The following is a 19,601-nucleotide window of genomic DNA, read 5'->3' as shown; positions in this document are numbered from 1 at the left end:
TAGTGGTTTTCTTTAATGGTTTACAGCAGAGCCAGATCTTTTAGTCAAATCAATATGGCTTTTAAAGTTTGAATGTTTCTGCCTTTGCAGGAAGGTTCTAAGGCACATTGTGGAAGTCAGTGCAGCAGCTCTGCTTTGACCCAGGCTTGGTCCAAAGCCCAGAAAAATTTCCAGGCACAGGCAACTTTCAAATATACCTTCATGAGATTCAATATACTAATACAAACCTCAAAGCATCCCCCCTCTCAAAATTGTTACATTTCCCCATAACACAACACTCTCAAAATTCAATGATCATTTCAAACAACACTATTTGTGGTGGTGGTGGGGGGAGATCCCTAGTTTTCAGCCATATATATTTGGTGGTTTTAACCAAAGTTACATAGACTCCCTAGATTAAAACAAAACAGAAAATCACCCTCTACCTATAATAAGAGTTGTGTTTATTAAATTACAAATAAATATCCTCCCAGCATGAAGACCCAAGACCCAATGTTGAATGCTACATCCCACTGTCATTTCTTTACAAACTCTGCAGCTGCCATTGATATGCTGATGCTTCCTCTGTCCGATGCTGGTAATTCCTCAATCTCAGAGTTTAATTTGTAGTCTTTACTGCTATTTGAAGATATCATATTCACCATCAGGCCCTTGAAATTGGTAACTTTCACAGTGATGATGGTTTCTTCAGTCACATAGTTTTTCCTGGATCCTGAGGGTGTAGTTTATATATGAGTCTGTCATCTACTGGCACCATATTGGTAAAGGTAATATTCATCGACTTCAGCTCCATTGTTCTCCTATGGGATCAACTACTGAGTGCTCCTGCACAAATATTGGTGCAGCTTCTTGCTGCACCAGTTATTGATTGTGACAGTGGCATCAATTATTGATTGTGACAGAGGGAATGCCCCACGCAGTACTGAGCATCCGCTGGCTGTACAGCTTCTTTTCAGGGTCCATGTGCTCGTGCAAGATATCAACACCCACTTTACTGGGATTCATTGGGTTGAGGTATTTCTGCATCATTGCCATCATGACCATTTCCCAAGAGTGGTAACAGACATGCTCAGAGGTCCAGACCTTCATGATGCCAGCAACCTAGAAGTTGGTGGTCAGGCAAAACGTACAATAATATTCACTGATAATGTCAGACACAGATCTTCAGGAATAATACATATCTTAATACAGCAATAGGATGTTGAAGTAATAAATAAATGTTAGCCTGTCTACTGAGAAATAAATACCATTGGTATATCTGTCTTCTGCTTCTTCACACACCATGTAGTTTCAGTCTTAAGTCCTCACATTACAGATGAGTGTAAGGTAGAGCATAGTTCACCTAGTGAGGTTTCCACATCGCATCCTTCTGTTATGGTCTTTGGAGAGTGCCGTACACCCTGAAGATTCAGGGTTTAATGATCTAGTATTCTATGGTGTGGTTGGAGGTGGGTCCAGCCCCCCACCACTAATCATGGGTTCGATAGGCACAATTATATAGTTGAGATATGTAAATATTATACTAAAGTCATCGATAGCATGAGAGATAGAAGAGATTTTGAAATAATCGAGTCAGACACATTTCATAGTAGCAATGCTCACCTCAGCCCTGCTTGGTGGTCCACGTGGAGAGAGGGGGAAGGGAAGGAGGACAACAGTAAAGGGATTATGGGAGCAAGGATGGGAGAGGAGAGGGGGAACCAATGAGAGGTCAAGGGAGGAGCCAATAGAGAGATCTTTATTGCCAACCCACACCTATATATCTTTGGCAGGGAATGCAAGCCCACTAATTACAGGTAAAGACATACGTCAGAGGAAAGGGTTTCACTATGGGTTATACAACAATGAGAGGGGGACAATCTAGGGATATACACGCAATAGGAAGAGGAGGGATTGGGGTATACATGTGACAAGATGGGCGGATCCTAGATTCAGGATGGAAGCTTAACTTTGCATGTCACTGAGCCGGATTTCAGTAGGGTGTAAACTCCACCCATGGGAACTAAGCTAATGGTTGCAAACCTTCAGGGAGAAGTAGCTCATTGTCCCTAACAACAGGGAGCAGGGCCTACCATAGTCTGGTGACTGATTGCCTTTAGGGAGGATGTCTGTAAGCATCTGACCTCCCCCACCCCACCACCCCCGTATGCTAGCAAAAAGCCCTTAATGTTTGTCATGTCTTTGAGGGAGACAAAGCTGGACAAAAATATCTTTATAATCCCACACTATGGCATGGGGCCTGGGTCCCCAGGGGGTGTACAGAAACTCAGATCAGCATGGTTTATTAGGAGCACAGTACCAAGCATACTGTCCCTTAGGGTCTTTAAAATATTGTTGGTCATTTGGCCCCTGAGGAGGAAGTTGGTCCTCTCTCACTTTCTATCAACAAACATGCACTTGTCTTCTCCAAGACATATATGCACCACTTTCTCCCTCCTAACTTGATTTATTGTTGAATCTTCATGTGTTTATTTTTATGTTTTTATTCTTGCTCTTGTTGATTTCCAGTTTAATGCACCCTGGTCTTAGAAAATGCTTTGAGTGATGTCTATATGTTTGACTTTGTTAAGGCTTGCTTTATGTCCTAGCATGCAGTCTATCGGTCTATTTTAGAATATGTGTCATGTGCGTTGGAGAACAATGTGCATTATTTTTGCTTTTCCTTGAAAAACTCTGTAAATGAACTCTATAAATATCTAGGAGGTCGAGTTGTTTGTTTTGTTCAGCTCTTCAGTTTCTTTACTTTTTCTGCTGGTGATCTATCTTTTCATGAGATTGGTGTGTTGAAATCTCCCACTGTTATGGTCCAACTGATCATTTATCTTTTCATCTCCTTGAGGATTTGGTTGATGTATTTTAAGGGTCTTTCATTTGGTGCACATATGTTTATGATTATGTGTTCTTGGTCTATTCGTCTTTTGATCATTATGTAATTTCCATTCTTTTTTCTGAATATGTCATTTTCTTTGAAGTCTATTTTTCAGAGATTAATATTTACACTCCTATTTTTTTGGGGGGGGTCTGCCATTGTATTGGTGGAATTTTTGTCACCCTTTGACTCCTAGTCTGGTCTTTTTTATGTGAGTTTGAGGTGTAGCTCATGAAGGCAACAGACTGTTTCCTAATCCAATCAGCAACTCTTTGTCTTATTAGGAGGAAATTCCCTATTATTAATTCACTGTTACTAATTCTGTTAGGTAGCTTAGCCTAGGGAATTGGGAAGTCCATTTACGCATGCCCAGGAGAGCCAGCAAAGGACAAAAGCTGGATTTTCCCGCCGGTGGGCCCGGATGGGTGTTACACCTGGAGCTGCCCACCTGGGCCAGGTGACTGCAATTCAGCCAATGGGATCAACCTGGGGTCGCTCACCACACCTCCCCTGGGAACCCTTGAAAAGGCAAGGACTGAGAGGGAGAGGGGTCTTGTCTTGTCTTGCTTGGGTGGTCTGGTCTTCTTCGTGGGAGGAGAGAGATCCTTGCGTGACCTGGGGCAGTCTCTGCCAGGCCACATAGTCAAAGGAATCCTAATGGGTGCCACGTAAAACACATATGAAACACAGCATGAGTGGAAGTGTGCTCTCCATGTTCATACCAGCACAATTCACTATAGCAAGAAACTGGAAGCAGCCCAGATGCCCAATATGGAATACTATGCATCCCTAAAAACAGCGATGGAAGCATGAGACACCGCATGACATGGAAGGACTGGAAAACAATTATGCTTAGTGAAGTAAGTCCATAACAAATGGACAAGTATTGTATGAGTCCACTACTATAATAAGAAACACCAACTAAACAAATCATATGAACCAATTCCTGAACAAAAGGAGAGAAGGCTACTTCCTGACCATGAACTACACATCTCCGTCTAGTATACTTCACAAGAGCCAACATGAAGGAAGAGACCCAATATTTCCTGGGGTCTCTCCTTCAAGAGGGAGGAATTGGGAGACGACCACCCAGTTGAGGTTATACCACATCAAAACAAGGATTGGGTAAATCAATGGGTCCCCCACAAGAATGGAAGGAGTCACTTTCCAGAAATCTAGCCAAGACCAAGAGAGGGGACCAAAAGAGGGGACCTACCTAATGCCACGACTCTTTAATACAGTTCCTCATGTTGTGCTATCCCCAACCATAAAATTATTTTGGTTGCTACTTCATAGCTGCAATTTTCTATAATATTCATTATGAATCATAATGTAAATATCTGATATGCCTGATGTTTTTTCATTGTTACAAATTGAACATGATTAAAGCATAGTGGTTCATGACAAAACAATATGTAATTATATATTGTGTAATGTTTATTTCTACTTACAAACAAATGAAATTTTGTCTTGAAGCATGGTGTTGCATGGGTAACAGTCTGGGTACTAGTGTGTGGGCATTATCTGCATGTGGTGGACCCACCTGGAGACAGATAGAGGAGAAGTGTCTCAGTTCCTAAGACGATCGGAAATATGTGTGTTCTGATGGTCTTAGGTGATCCCTGTGGAAGGGTCGTTCGACCCCCAAAGGTGTCACAACCAACAAGTTGAGAACCGCTGATCTACATTGTGGAGGAGATGCTGATATTTCTGTTGGTGAGTATGGTGGGTGATGGGGGAGAACTAACCACATAGCAAGAAGAGATTCTAAATAATGAGTGTAGGGAACCTACGGGGACAACGGGCCGGATCATTGGTTCTTGGGTAACACTACGAATTCAATTCTACCCAACTTTCAGAGAAACACACCATGAACTAAGCACCATAATGATCATGGAAGCTGACCTGGCAGGCAGCATGGCATAATGCAGGGACTACACCAGAAGGACCAGAAGGACTAAACATAGAGGCCTCACTGAATAAATTGAACCATACCTTGAAGCTGCCTGCACCCTTGGGCTGAGGGCTGGGATACTTGGATGGGAGATGAAGCAGAGAGTGGCCACCCCAGGAAGTGGAAGTGGTGTTCATTGGACCAGGGGGTAACCCCTGGCTCAGTGAGTGTCCAATGGAAAGGGAGTTAGGATCACCATACATGTAGTCCCTCAATGTCCAACTTCCAGTGACACAACAGGTTGTGATCCGTTGAGCAGGAAGTTCCCCGTGGAATCAATCCCTGTACATAGGATTAACAGCTCAAACTATGTAGGACCAAAATTTGTAGGTTTGAGTTCAAGGTGGAATTACCCTCCCATAGATGCCTCATACCGACAGAGTCTGGAGCGCTGGGTCATTGGGAAAATTGATGATGATGATGATGATAGTGTAATCTACTAGTACTCCAGGAATGTGCTGTAGGGGGTGGTGGTGGGGGTGGTGATTCACATCTTTGTTTATAAGGGTTTTTGCTTTCCTGCCTGTAGGTATCTTTGATTTTGTTTTGTTTTTTTCTTTTCTTCCTGGGTTTATGTGCCTTCTCTGTTTGGTTGCTGGTTGGCATATGGCTGCTGCTGATGCAGTTGGTCTAATAACGTTGTAATTTTGTCAAAATACAGCCACCAAAGTAAATCAGAGACATGCAAACTCCATGGGAAAGCAGATGGGGTGTGGGTTCCTACTTAACTATAGCCCCGATTCATGAACAGTTGCAGTAGTTCTGATAACATGGACATGCTCGATACTCACCTCCATAAAAGGATCATTGAAGATAAAAATGTGATAGCAACATGTGGTGACGAAAGTAGTTGACGCCCTGCTATCAATGGCAATAAAGACTTGTAGTCAAACAAAGACTTGTAGTCAAACATGCAGCCATCTAAGTAAGGAGTCAACTAAATACACACAGAAAAAGCATACCAGGCTGTGTGATACAAAGTTGACAATTACAAAATTCAGATATGGTTAAGGGGAAAGTATTGGAGCTAAAATTATGAACACCTAATTTATAGATGGCTATGGGCGACTGTGGGAGCCCCAAAACATATCTGCAGTGTACCTAGTCAGACTGAGCCGCTGGCAGATCTACATGCAAGCACCTTGAACAGCCTTACTATCAGACAGAGACCATTATAATCTTTATTATGCTGGATCGAGCTCCAGACTTGGCCAGTTGACCTCCCTATAGACCTGACCTGAATTTGTTCTGGGTGCAAGTATCCCTTACATGTTCCATGACAGAAATTTATTCCCTGGATTTTTGAATGTTGATGAGAGTCTTCTTCCTTACTCATTATTTGTAGCTATGTCTTTGTATTATTATTATTTTATCCTTATCACCTTAGTTGGAGTTTGTTTATTATTGTTCCTATTGAGTTTACCAGTTTGTGAAACACTGGAGGAATGGAAGCATGGTGGTAATAACTGCTACAAAGGTTGACAGGGGAGAGTGGTGTGGGGTTGGTTGATAATGAGGGAGAGGAAATTTCAGGAATAAGAACTGAAATCAGTAGAGGGGAGGAATCACTAGAACTAATTGTGACTGCATAAATCATTTATAGGTGATCTAACCATGAGGAGGTGCAGCAGTAATGTTTTAAAATTGATGTGAACATAATTACACAATTCTCCCTGATATGATTGATCTAATGAATTGTATAACATGTAAATTATGTGCCAATAAAACTATTAGAAAAAGAAGATCAAGTTGTGAAAAAGCATTATACAAAATCAAAGCTCTAAGAATTAATGGTTGGGGGGACTTCTGGGAAGATGACGACGGAGTAACACATATCAAAGAATTCAGCCCAGGAGAGTTGCTTGGAGGGAAATTCAACACTGCTGGAACGCAGGAGGAGCATCATAAAGATAAGTAGGCACAGACCCATGGGGTTTTGAGGGGCTGGGGGCTTTTGGCTTACCTCAGTGGAGGCTGGCTGGGGCTTGACCTTGGCCCCACCACTGTCTCTGCTGGAGCCTGGGACCATTTGCAGCCTGTAGGGCGGCTTGATCTCAACACAGCCATAGTTTGCCACCACCTGCCTCCAGGCAGAGACTGGACCCTTGCAGCTCCACGGGCAGGGATTGGGGTTCAGCTGCATTGTTGCTCTTCTTTCCATCTTCTTTCTATCCCCCCCCCTGGCTCTTGGAGGGCTGCCCAGGGGCCTTTTCTTAACAGTCACAGCTTGCCAATGCTGCCTTGGAGCAGGGACGAAACCCTAGCAGCTCCACTGGCAGGGATCTCAACTCAGCTACGTTGTTGTGTTTGTTTCCATCTCTTTACTATATCTCCCCTCCCCTGCCCACTACAGGCTCAGTGGGCTTGCTTTTTAACTTTTGTTCCTCCTCTTTGTCTCTTTCTTGGTCCCTCACACACTACTGCTAACCTCCAGACCACTCCCCTTAGTCTAGGGAATTTACACCTGTGCCATACCCAGCTAGGTGAGCTCCACCCTGTGTAGCTAGCCCAAGGTTAGGGAAAGCACTGCTGACCTACACCAGGGGATACTCTACTCAACTTCTTACTGGGGAATTCCTGCCTGTGTGCCTGGGGTCCTATGGTAGCTTTGCCAACACTCCTCAAGGTTCCAAGCTGCTGCAGGCATCTCTGCCCAACCTCTGCAACACCAAAGCAGTCAACTCACCAGCCTTCTGAGAAGGAAGCCACAGGAAGATAAAGTGGTAGGTTAATTTCATAGTGAAATAAGCTGTAGGCAGTTCGAAGAAGCATTCCTACAAGTCTCCCAGAGAGAGCCAGTGCTCTTCGACTCCCTGATAAATGGCTTCTGGCTCCTCTCAAACAATGCAATGCAAACAGCCAAGAGTCCCAACGACTTCAACGAAAAAAACGGGAGAAAGAAAAGGGAATGACAGAAGATGTCCTGAACATAATGACATGCATAGAAGAAGCTGACATTGAGCTGCCACAGAAAGAAATTTTCAGAATGCTACTTGGAGTCATACAGGATATGAGGGAAACAATACAGAAAAAGGATGAAATGATAGAAGAGGTAAAACCCATAAACCAAAGGGAAATACAGGAGCTCAGGGAGGAGATAACAAAAAACATTAGCAGATTCACAGAACTCGAGAATCGACTGCAGGAATCAGAGAACCGCATCAGTGACTTGGAGGACAGCCAAGCAGACTTTAACAAACGCAAACAAAGATCTAATAAGATCATCAGAAAAACTGAGGAAAACTTAAGAGTTATGCCTGATGCTATGAATAGGAAGAACATTAGGATTATTGGCTTACCAGAGGAAGACAAAACAAAGAGTCATCTGCAAAAATAGTGGGAGAATTCTTGGAGGAAAACTTCCCCAGATTAATGAATGAAAACCAGGCAACCATTTCAGGAGGCTGAAAGAACACCAGCTAGTCTAGATCCCAAGAAGAAGTCACCAAGGGACATAACAGGTAAATTATCCAACTTTGAGGAAAAGGAGAAAATCATGAGAGCAGCTAGGGAAAAACAAGCAATCACATATAAAGATTCCCAAATATGAATATGCACAGATCTCTCAGCAGAAACTATGAAGAAGAGGAGAGAGTGGAATAACATACCAAAAATTAAAGAAAAACAATGAAAATCCAAGAATACCCTACCCAGCCAAATTATTGGTCAAGATAGATGGAGTAGTAAGAGTCCTCCTAGACAAGGAAAAACTCAAAGAATACGTTAGAAGAAACCAAGCCCTACAAAAGATCCTTTCCAACTAAGTATGCGCAGAAGAACAACACTCACCAAGCATAAACAAGAGACCACCACATAGAACAAGTTCACCCAGATGGCCAAAAAGAGAAAACTTACCTCAAGATAGCATTGACTTAAAGATGGAAAAAATTCAAAGACTGCTGATGTAAGCTCTTTAAACAAAGGCAAATGGGGCATAGGGCAAAAGCTACGGTATACAACTATTCCTGGGGTGAAGACCAGGTAATATGGCAGGGACCAGACCAAATACAGGGATACACATGGTAGACAACTAAAAATGAATCTAGGACAGAAGAACCCCTCAACACCCGCAGTAGGAGTGGAGACACCAGGATGGAAGGGGGTGTAGAAAGGGAGAACCAATCTTGGAGATCTATGTGTAACCTCCTCTCTGGGAGATGGGCAATGGGGAGGTGCGTGAGGGGAGACACCGGGGAGTGTAAGATAAGATATAATAATTATTTATAAACTATCAAGGGACCAGGGGGGGAGCGGGGAGGGAGGGGGAGGGGGGAAAAAGGGAAACCGAGCTGATTCCAGGAACCCAAGTAGAATGTGAATTATGAGAATGACGACTGCAATGAATGTATAAGGGTGCTTTGCTCAGTTGATGTATGTACGGATAGTGATAAGAGCTTTATGAGCCCCCCAAAAAAGATTTATTTTTAAAAAAATGGCGATTGGGAAAGGAAAAAAAGTAATAAAAAAGGAAAGGTTAGCGGGGGCACAGGGCACTAACCCATCCCAAGGGGAAGGTATTGTTTGTGTCTCCACAGTGAAAGAGGGACAAGACTTCAATCCAGTGCTCCAAGATGTGAATGCAACATGCCGGTGTGGAGTAGGGAACCAGTGGAGAGGTCTGGGGGACCTGCCCCAACACCACTACTAAGTGGACACCTGCCCCTCCCTCAAAAGAATTTATTTCAAAGGACGGCACTGAATCTACAGCTCCAGAAGAGGGACATATCTGATGAGAGCACACGGGAGCAGACGAAGGGGGAGGAGGAGAGAGCGGAGCACATCATAGCCTAGCAGGCCGGGAGGTCGATGTTCGCAATTAGAGCAGCCAGTCGACAGAGAGGACCACATGGCTAACCCCACTATGAGACATGATGCCCCTCACTAACCCATAGCCCTGTAGGGGATAACACCAGAGACATGGTGTGGGAATTGTACCCAATTGGATCCTGCCACACCGAGGCAAAACATTAAGGAGGTGCAACAGAACAGTAAGGGAATGGAGCGGCGAGGTACCCAGAGGATGCTGAAGGTGGACTTTGGGGTCAAGGCGTGGTGCCCCAACAGAATGGACTGGAAAACACTCCTAAAGGCCAACGAATAATCCTTTAACTAACTACAAGCTTTTCTTTCTTGTTGTGTTATGTGTTTTTTGTGTTTTGTTGGGTGTTTTTTGTTGTTGTTGCTGTTTTGTTGCATATTGTTGCTTGGCTGTGCTCTTTCTTGTTTTTGTGTATGTTATTATCTCCGCAGGTCTGTCTAAATAAGGTAGGCTGGATGAACAGTTGGAGAAGAAAACAATGGAACTGATAGTTCCGTGGAGACATGGGAAAAGGGATGGTGGGGGGAAAGGTAGTGGTTTTAATAAACCCAGGGAAACGGGAACAAAAAGTGATTCAAATTGGTGGTGAGGAGGGTGTGGGAAACCTGGTTGGGCATGATCAAGGGTAATGTAATTAAAAGGAATTGCTGAAACCCTGGTGGGAAATGAGCATTATAGTGGGACAAGAGAGAAGTCAAAGGAAATAGAGGAAAGAGCTGGGAGGCAAAGGGCATTTATAGAGGTCTACATAGAGATGTGTACATATGCAAATATATTTATATATTTATATATGAGGATGGGGAAATAGAGCTATGTGCATATATTTATAGGTTTAGTATTAAGGTAGCAGAAGGACATTGGGCCTCCTCTCAAGTACTCCCTCAATGCAAGAATATTTTTTTCTATTCAATTGACATTCTATGATGCTCACCTCCTGACACAACCGCTGAAGACAAAGAGGGTAAACAACCAAATGTGGTGAAGAAAGCTGATGGTTCCCAGCTATCAAAAGATATAGCATCTGGGGTCTTAAAGGCTTGAAGGCAAACAAGCAGCCATATGGCTCAGAAGCAATAAGGCCCACATGGAGGAAGCACACCAGCCTGTGTGATCACAAGGTGTCGAAGTGATCAGGCATCATCAGAACAAAAAAATCTTACCACAGTGAATGGGGAGGGAGGGGGAGTGTTGAGTGGAGGAGTGTGGAGTGGAGACCCAAAGCCTATTTGTAGGACACTGAACATCCCCTTACAGATGGGTCTTGGGGAGTAGACGAACCAGTCAAGTTGCAATGTAGCAACGATGAAAACACAACTTTCCTCTAGTTCCTGCCGTGACCCGGATCCTACTTTGCAAGTCTGGCTAGACCAGAGGATGTACACTGGCACAGATGGGAACTGGTAGCACAGGGAATCCAGTGCGAAGGATCCCCTCAGGACGGTTGGTGTGAGTGGCAATTCTGGGAGGGCATAGGGAGGGTGTGTTGGAAAGGAAGAACCGATTTCAGGGATCTCCATGTGACCTCCTCCCTGCGGGACAGACAACAGAAAAGTGGGTGAAGGGAGACGTGGGACAGATCAAGATATGACAAAACAATAATTTATAAATTATCAAGGGTTCATAAGGGAGGTGGGAGTGGAGAGGGGGGGAATGAGGACCTGATGCCAGGGGCTTAAATGGTGAGCAGATGTTTTGATAATGATGAGGGCAATGAATGTACAGATATGCTTTACACAGTTGATGTATGTATGGACTGTGATGGGAGTTGTATGAACCCCTAATAAAATGATTTAAACCAAACGAACAAACAAACAAAAAAGAAAAAGTATCATCCTAAAATGCAGCTGAACTTCAAATCCTTCAATGGTGATAGAAATAACTGTGGAATTCAATAACACTGGTGTCTTATGGCATTTCTTTGGAAGTTGAACTCGAGACAGGACAATTTGGCATGCATATTTACCAACATGTTAGCTTGGTGAATAAGTTTAATAAATGTTCAATAAGAATATTGGAAGCATTTTTTACCAAGCTAAGGCATGACAGTATATGCAACCTGCATGTTTGGGTTAAGATAAACTTATCTGGACCCTTAGCAAACGTATCTTATGGCCCGGCATTTATACCAATTGACCTGTCCTGAAACCATGCACTATTGCTTTAAATCGTTTAAACCCATTCCCATGCCAGAATCTTATCAATATATAAGATCCTTAGTGAGTTTAGGTGCCAAAATACCCAGCACAATATTTTTGTAATTTTATAATCATATAAAACTAAAAGAATCCCAGGAGTTATGAACCCTCTAGATATTATATGGTTTATTACTTCAGTCATCTCAAACACAACATTAGAATCTGTATGATTATTTGCCAATTCACTTTTTTTTACATTTAGCACATTCATACACGATGTATCAAGTTTGTGCATCATCTATTTTTGTTGGATTGTTACCAAGTCATACAGTGATTATTTAATGTCAATTTGTGCTTTTATGGAACCCTTCATTTGGGAGAGAAAAAAACTTCACTGTACAGAATCACATGCCTTTAATGTCTACAGATTTTTTTAAAAAGGACTTACTGTTAATTTAATGCTTATACTTTATAGTGAAGCCTAATAGGGAGGTCCTGTAAAAAGAATTGGAGGGGGATATTAAATGTTATTGTTGCCTCTGTTTCATGCAGAAAATGTTCTTTAATTTAGAAAATATCTTTAGCAGCTAGAGATAGTATGTTGTAGCTAGTACAGTTTTTAATCATAACATTTCTGAAATTCTTGTCATTTTTACCAACTTCTTGTTTGAAGTGTGATTTTCATTCTTTCCAACCTCTTGCCAAAAAAAGATTGGAGGCGTGGATTCAGAGAGTAAATCGAGGAAACTCCAATTTTTATGTACTGTTTAAGCTGTGTAAATCAATATTTGGATACTGATATTATGTTTTATTATATAATTGACTAAATTATAATGTGTATTAATGCCAATTCAACCATATAGTTATACTATCTGGGAATGCGTGGTTACAATTCTGTGGAAGAAATAATTTTTCAGTGTTCATCAGCTTCTAAAAACCTAGTTGTGAGAGCTTAAACATTTAAATAAATGATGAAATGCAAAAAACGAAATTGATTCTTTGAAATGCTCCCCCAAATTTATAAAACACTGGCAAACTTAAGAAAGGTGAAACAAAGAGAAGATACAAATATCTATAATCAGAGATTAAAAATGTGACATGAAAATCTACCCAAATGAAATAAAAACAATTACCATACTCTTCTATGAAAAACTGTATTCCAGCAAGTTTAATAAACTTGAAGAAATGGACAAATACATAGATATACACCAACTACCCAAGTTAACACAGACAGAGGAAGAAAACCTCAACAGACTCATAACAAAAGAAGAAATGGAGAATGTCATCAAGAAATTCCCAAGCACCTCTGCTCATACTGTCCCTCAATGCAAGAACACTTTGTTCTAATAAATGGGCATTCTGTGATGCTCACCCTCCTGGCACAATTGCTGAAGACAAAGTGGGTGCATAAGCAAATGTGGTGAAGAAAGCGGATGGTACCCATATATCAAAAGATATAACATCTGGCATCTTAAAGGCTTGAAGTTAAGCAAGAAGCTATCTATCAGAGGAACAACAAGCTCACATGGAAGAAGCACACCAGCCTGTGAGATCATGAGGTGCCACTGGGACCAGGTTAACAGGCAGCAAAAGACCCATAACAAACAAACCTAAAAACCATTTTGTTGAGAACGAGGGGTGGTATCAGAGCAGGGACCCAAAGCCCATCTATAGACAATGGGCACCCCCTCACAGAGCAGTCACAGGGAAGGGACGAGTTAGCCAGGGCACAGTAAAGCACCAATGAAACAAAAAATATTCTCTGGTTTCTTGAGGCTTCCTCGAGGCCTCCTCATGCCCCATTATCATGACCCCAGTGTTGCCTTTGACTCTGGCCTAGACCAGAGCATGTACACAGGTAAGAGCTCATGACACACCAAATCCAGGATTAGGAATAGGAATAGAAACATCAGAAAGGTAGGGGGAAAGTGGGGAGAGAAGTGAAAGAAGGGGAAACTGATCACAATGATTGACACATAACCATGCACACCCCCTTCAGGGTTGGGTGGGAGGGAAAAAAGAGCTAATACCAAGAGCTCAATAGAAAGCAAGTGTCTAGAAAACAATGATGGCAACATATGTACAAATATGCTCAATACAATTGGTGTATGGATTGTCATAAGAGTTGTAAGATCCCCCAATAAAATGATATTTTAATAAAACAAAAAATAAATTTAAAAATTCCAGACCAAGAAAAGCCCATGACTGTACAGCTTCACCGAGGAATTCTACAAAGCTTTTAAAATATTCCAAAACATAGAAATTGACAACAAACCATTCAAGTTCATTTTATGAAGCAAGCATGTACCTGATACCAAAGTCATAAAAAGACCTCACAGAAATAGAAAAATACAGACCAATATCTCTCACAATTACAGATGCAAAAGTTTTCAGCACAACAGAATTGGCCAACAGAATTTAATAACATATTTTTTTCAATACATTATGCTCAAAAACAATCAATGTAATCCACCACGTAAATAAGACAATGAATGGGAACGATATGATCACACAATAGTTGCAGAAATACATTTGGCAACATCCAACACCCACTTCCGATAAAAATATTAAACAAAATAGGAATCGAAAGTAAACTCCTCAATTCTACTTTTAAAAGCCATATACGAAAAAAAGAAAAGCTTGTAAATAGTTCATGGTTTGTTTATTGACCTATAGGATTGTTTTACTGTCAAGTCTGATGGAGTGCCACGCCCTGGCCCCAAAGTCTACCCTTAGTACTCCCTCAGACTTCCTTGCTTTAGTCCCTTTGCTGTTCTGTTGCACGTCCTTAGTGTTTTGTCTTGGTGTGGTGGGGTCAGATCGGTTGCAATTCCCACACTGTGTCTCCAGTGCTGCCCCCTGTAGGGCTATGGGTCAGTGAGTGATGTCGTGTCTCATAATGTTGTTTTGTTTTCTTTTGTTGCTTTATTTTGCTCTGTCTTGCTTTTGTGCATATTATTATCTCTGCAGGTTTAACTAGATAGGATAGGCTAGATAAACAATCTGGAGGTGAAAACAATGGGACCAATGATTCTGGGGGTACATGAGAGAAGGGTAGGTGGGGGAAAGAAAGTGGTGTTAAGAAACCCAGGGACAAGGGAACAACAAGTGATCCAAAATCAGTGGCGTGGAGGGTTTATGAGGCCTGGTAGGGCTTGATCAAGGGCAATGTAACCGAGAGGAATTACTGAAACCCAAATGAAGGTTGAGCATGATTGTGGGACAAGAGGAAGGTAAAAGGAAATAGAAGAAAGAACTAAGAGGCAAAGGGCATTTATAGAGGTCTAAATACAGGCATGTACATATGTAAATATATTTATGAGGATGGGGAAACAGATCTATGTGCATATATTTATAGGTTTATTATTAGGGCAGCAGAGGGACATTGGGCCTCCACTCAAGTGCTCCCTAGATGCAAGAACACTTTTTTCCTATGAAACTGGAATTCCATGATGCTCACCTTCCCAACATGATCACTGAAGACAAAGCAGGTGCATAAGCAAATGTGGTGAAGAAAGCTGATGGTGCCCGCCAATCAAAAGATATAGCATCTGGGGTCTTAAAGGCTTGGAGGTAAACAAGAGGCCATCTAGCTCAGAAGCAACAAATCCCACATGGAAGAAGCACGGCAGTATGTGTGATCACAAGGTGTCCAAGGGATCAGGTATCAGTCATCAAAGAACAAAAAGTCATATCATTGTGCATGAGGAGGTGTGCAGAGTGGGGACCCAAAGCCCATGTGCAGGCAACTGGACATCCACTTACAGAAGGGTCTCTAGGAGGAGATGAGCCAGTCAGTATGCAGTGTAGCAACGATGAAATATACAGCTTTCCTCTAGTTCTTTAATGGTTCCTCCTCACCACTATCATGATCCCAATTCTACCTTAGAAATCCGGCTACACCAGAGGATGTACACTGGTAGAGATCAGAGATGGGAACACAGGGAATCCAAGACATATATATCCCCCAGGACTAATAATGAGAGTAGCAATACCAAGAGGGTTGAGAGGAGGTGGGGTAGATAGGGGGGATCCATTACAAGGATCTGCATGTAACCCCCTCCTTGGAGGACAGACAACAGAAAAGTGGGTGATGGGAGATGTTGGACAGTGTAAAACATGACAAAATAATAATAATTTATAAATTATCAAGGGTTCATGAGGGGGTGTGGGTGGGGTGGGAGGGGACAAATGAGCTGACACCAATGGCTCAAGTAGAAAGCAAATATTTTGAGAATGATAATGGCAACAAATGTACAAATGTGCTTGACAAAATGGATGTATGTATGGATTGTGATAAGAGTTGTACGAGCTTCTAATAAAATGATTTTTTAAAAACCATATATGAAAACCAATGGCCAAAATCATGCTCAACAGGGAAAAACTGAAAAGCTTTCTTCTGGTAACAGGAACTAGACAAGGTTTCCGCCTATCACTACTTTTAATCAACATTGTGTTGGAAGTTTAACCAGAACCATTAGACAACAGAAATAAACAAAAGGAATACAAATAGGCAAAAAAGAAGTGGATCTATCAGTATTTGCAGATGGCATGATACTATATTTCAAGAACCCCAAGGAATCTATAAAAAAAATGCTGCAGACAATTGAGGAATTTAGTAAAGTGGCAGGCTACAAGATTAACAGACAGGAGTCCATTGGTTTCTTGAACACCAATAAAGATATCACCTCCAAAAAACATTAAGAAAACAATATCATTTACAATAACCACACAAAGCATTAATTCCGAATAAACCTAACAAAATAAGCATTACACCTAAACAAATAAAACTAGAAGACACTACTATGAGAAAACAAGAGACCTACACAAATGGAATATCCCATGTTAAGGGATATATGAACTAAACTGTGAAAATGTCAATGCTACTTAAAGCAATCTACAAATAAATACAATGCAATTCTAATCCAAATCCAAACTTCATTCTTTAAAGATGTTGAAAAATTAATAACCAACTTCATATGGAGATGGAAGATATTGAAATAACATGGACTGCTAAAAGGAAAAATCAATCTGCATTGCAAAAAGTAAGGCCAGAGTTGCTTCATCAAGGCAAGGATGGCAAGCCTTTGTCTTACATACTTTGGACATATTGCGAGGAGAGGCCTGGAGAACATCATGTCTGGTAAGTTGGAGGGGCATAGAAAAAGAGGAAGGCCCTCAAGGAGATGGATTGACAGTGGCTGCATCAATGGGCTTGGGCATAGGAGCAATTGTGAGAATGGCACAGGATCATTCAGTGTTCCCTTTTGTGGTACACAGGGTCACTATGAGTAGGACCCAACCAGATGGCACCAAACAACAATATATTTATTATGGTGATTATGTCTTTTTCTAGTATTCCTTTAATCATTGTGTAGTGGTGTCTTTATTGTCTCTCATTGTGTTTAGCAGGTTCTCTAGATAAACAAAACCAGGACACTTATGAGTATATATACACACACACATATATACACACACACTCAAACCTATCATATATATATGTATATGATAGGATAGGATATATATATGACAGGTTTGAGCGTGTGATGTACGTATATATGATAGGTTTGTACAGCAAAAAGGAATATAACGGCTAATTTATCCACACATCAGTACAGAGGGCTCAGTTCAACTCACTTTTGTGGAAGAGTTAATATACTGAATGTCCTTCACCTCATTCGAGGCTGCCAGTCCAAGGTCAAGGAAACAGAAAGCGGAGTCTACCCTCAGGCAAGACAGGGCGGGTAGGGCAGCAACAGTCAATAGCAAGGAAAATTCAGTGGATGAACTGGACTCTACCTCAGACACACCTGTAACCTAAGAACTGAAAGTTCACAGTGTCTGAGGAAACAGAAGAAAATTGTACCAATATTGTTGAACTGTTAGAAAGTGGACAATCATGATCTTGATATATCAATGCCCAATATGCTCTATTAAGATATATATTATTCCATCAAACCTGTGACTGACATTCTCAGTGAATATTATTGTAAAATTTCCCTGACAATTAATTTCCATTGTTCATGTAAATAGTGTTCAGCCATGAAAGAACTGATTCTGTACAAGTGAATATTTCAGACACTGTGAAATGGAGTTAGACTAGATTGGCCCAGTATCTCTCTCTCTCAACAGTTCTTTGAAATTTTACTACCAGGGACTAATCAAAGACAATATTAATGGAAGATCTTGATGCCCCAAGGGGATGAGTGATAAGACTCTACCCTAAATTAATAAGGAAGTTTTGAAAGGGAGCCAAAGGCAGGTTAAAAAAATCCAGGAATGGGTTTTGGCTCACATGAAATCCTAGCTTCAATTTAAGACCAATTAGTTCTTACATTATGGCTCTGCTCGATACTCACCCTCAGGAAGCAAACACAGGAGATAAGGGTACCATTGTGTGTGTGTGTGTGTGTGTGTGTGTGGGCGGGGGGGGGTGAACAAAAAAAGACGTATTGAAAAATCAGTGGCAATTAAATAGAATGACTAAAGGTTTGTAGGGAAATAAAAACTTCAGGTGAATCTCAGCCTCCCTGCTCCGGCATATAGCTCTCAGCTCTTTCCTCTTAAACAGATACCTTCTATAATGGCGGGGCTTTGGCGGGCAGCCCGAGCGTTCTCTGGGCCTCAGGAGCTGTGATATTCTTGACCAGGTGCGTGGGAGCTCGGGGCACGGGGGTGTCCAGTGGTGCCCTTACTCTTGGGACGAGCTGTTGCCTTGGCTTTTGGCTCCTTCCCAAGCCCCTGGGCAGCCGCCCCTTTAGGAGCCTTGACTGTGGCTGCTTCCTTCTTCCTTACCGGGGAAGTAGCATTGCTCTTGCCCTTGGGGACCTTCTCTTTGGAACTCTTCCTGCCAGCATTTGTTTTCTTGGGGGCCTCTGCATCTCCTGGAAGAGGGTCTTTGACTGCTGACTTCCTGCTGAGCCTGGCAGCACTGGAAGGGGCCTTCGCAGCCTTTTCTGGGCTGGGGGACCCTTTCTTGGCTTTACCTATAGCCGTGGCCTTGCCACCTTTCCTAAGGGCCTTCTTGACTGGACCTGCTTCACCTGAGCTGGTTTCATGGGCCCCGTTTTTGCTTCATTTGCACCAGGGGGGCTGTCCTTCTTTGTCTTCCTGGGGTTCTTGAGGCTCTTCTCCTTGACCTCACTGGGTTTTTTGGTGGCCATAGCCGTGGATGTCTTTTTGAGATGGACCGTCCATTTTCTCTTGGCAACTAATTTGAACCTACTGATGGCCCCCCTGGCCTTGGAGTTGAGGGACTGGATGATGAGGCCATGGTTGGTGCCCTTGGCCAGGGCCTCCTTCAGCAGGTACTTGAAGCAGATGATGTTGACCGCCGGGTACTTCTGCAGAATGAACTGCTTGTTGGCCACCACTGAGGTGCCCTGCTGCTGCTTGGCCACCTGCAGCGCCTACAGCACCATACGCAGCACGATGGATTTGCGGGGCTGCACTAGGACACCCAGGATTGGACCTGGCTTCTCAGACTCTGACAACCCCAGCCACTCTGCTGTCCGCCCCATTGAGGAGGCCTTGGAGATGTGGCTGGATGCTTATCTCCCAGGAGCCATGGTCGCCAAGTCTACAAAATTAGACAGAGCCCTATCAGATAAAACAGTGTCTGGGTTTGTTTTTTTTAAAACAGCGGAGAGTGAGAACGCAATCCCCCACTAGCATAAATTATGCAGTCAAGTTTCCCGCATTTGGGGAAATCTCAGGGGTCAGCACACCCGCAGTGCAATGGATGAGCCTCTCCTTGGGAAAACCACCTTCCTTAATGTCTGGGGTCTTCAAGCCTTGCTTCCAAACAAGCAGCCATGTAAGTGA

General features: G+C 42.4%; 2 pseudogenes; both read right to left on the bottom strand.

The window, feature by feature from the left end:
* Positions 1 to 515: 515 nt before the first annotated feature.
* On the bottom strand, positions 516 to 1,089 carry LOC142435034 (PRELI domain containing protein 3B pseudogene; annotated as a pseudogene).
* Positions 1,090 to 19,416: 18,327 nt separating this feature from the next.
* Positions 19,417 to 19,601, bottom strand: LOC142435125 (U1 spliceosomal RNA; annotated as a pseudogene).

The sequence above is a fragment of the Tenrec ecaudatus genome, chromosome X, assembly GCF_050624435.1.
Source record: "Tenrec ecaudatus isolate mTenEca1 chromosome X, mTenEca1.hap1, whole genome shotgun sequence".
Taxonomy (NCBI): Eukaryota; Metazoa; Chordata; class Mammalia; order Afrosoricida; family Tenrecidae; genus Tenrec; species Tenrec ecaudatus.
The sequence above is the reverse complement of the archived record's forward strand: the minus strand, read 5'-3'. Positions and strand labels throughout refer to the sequence as shown.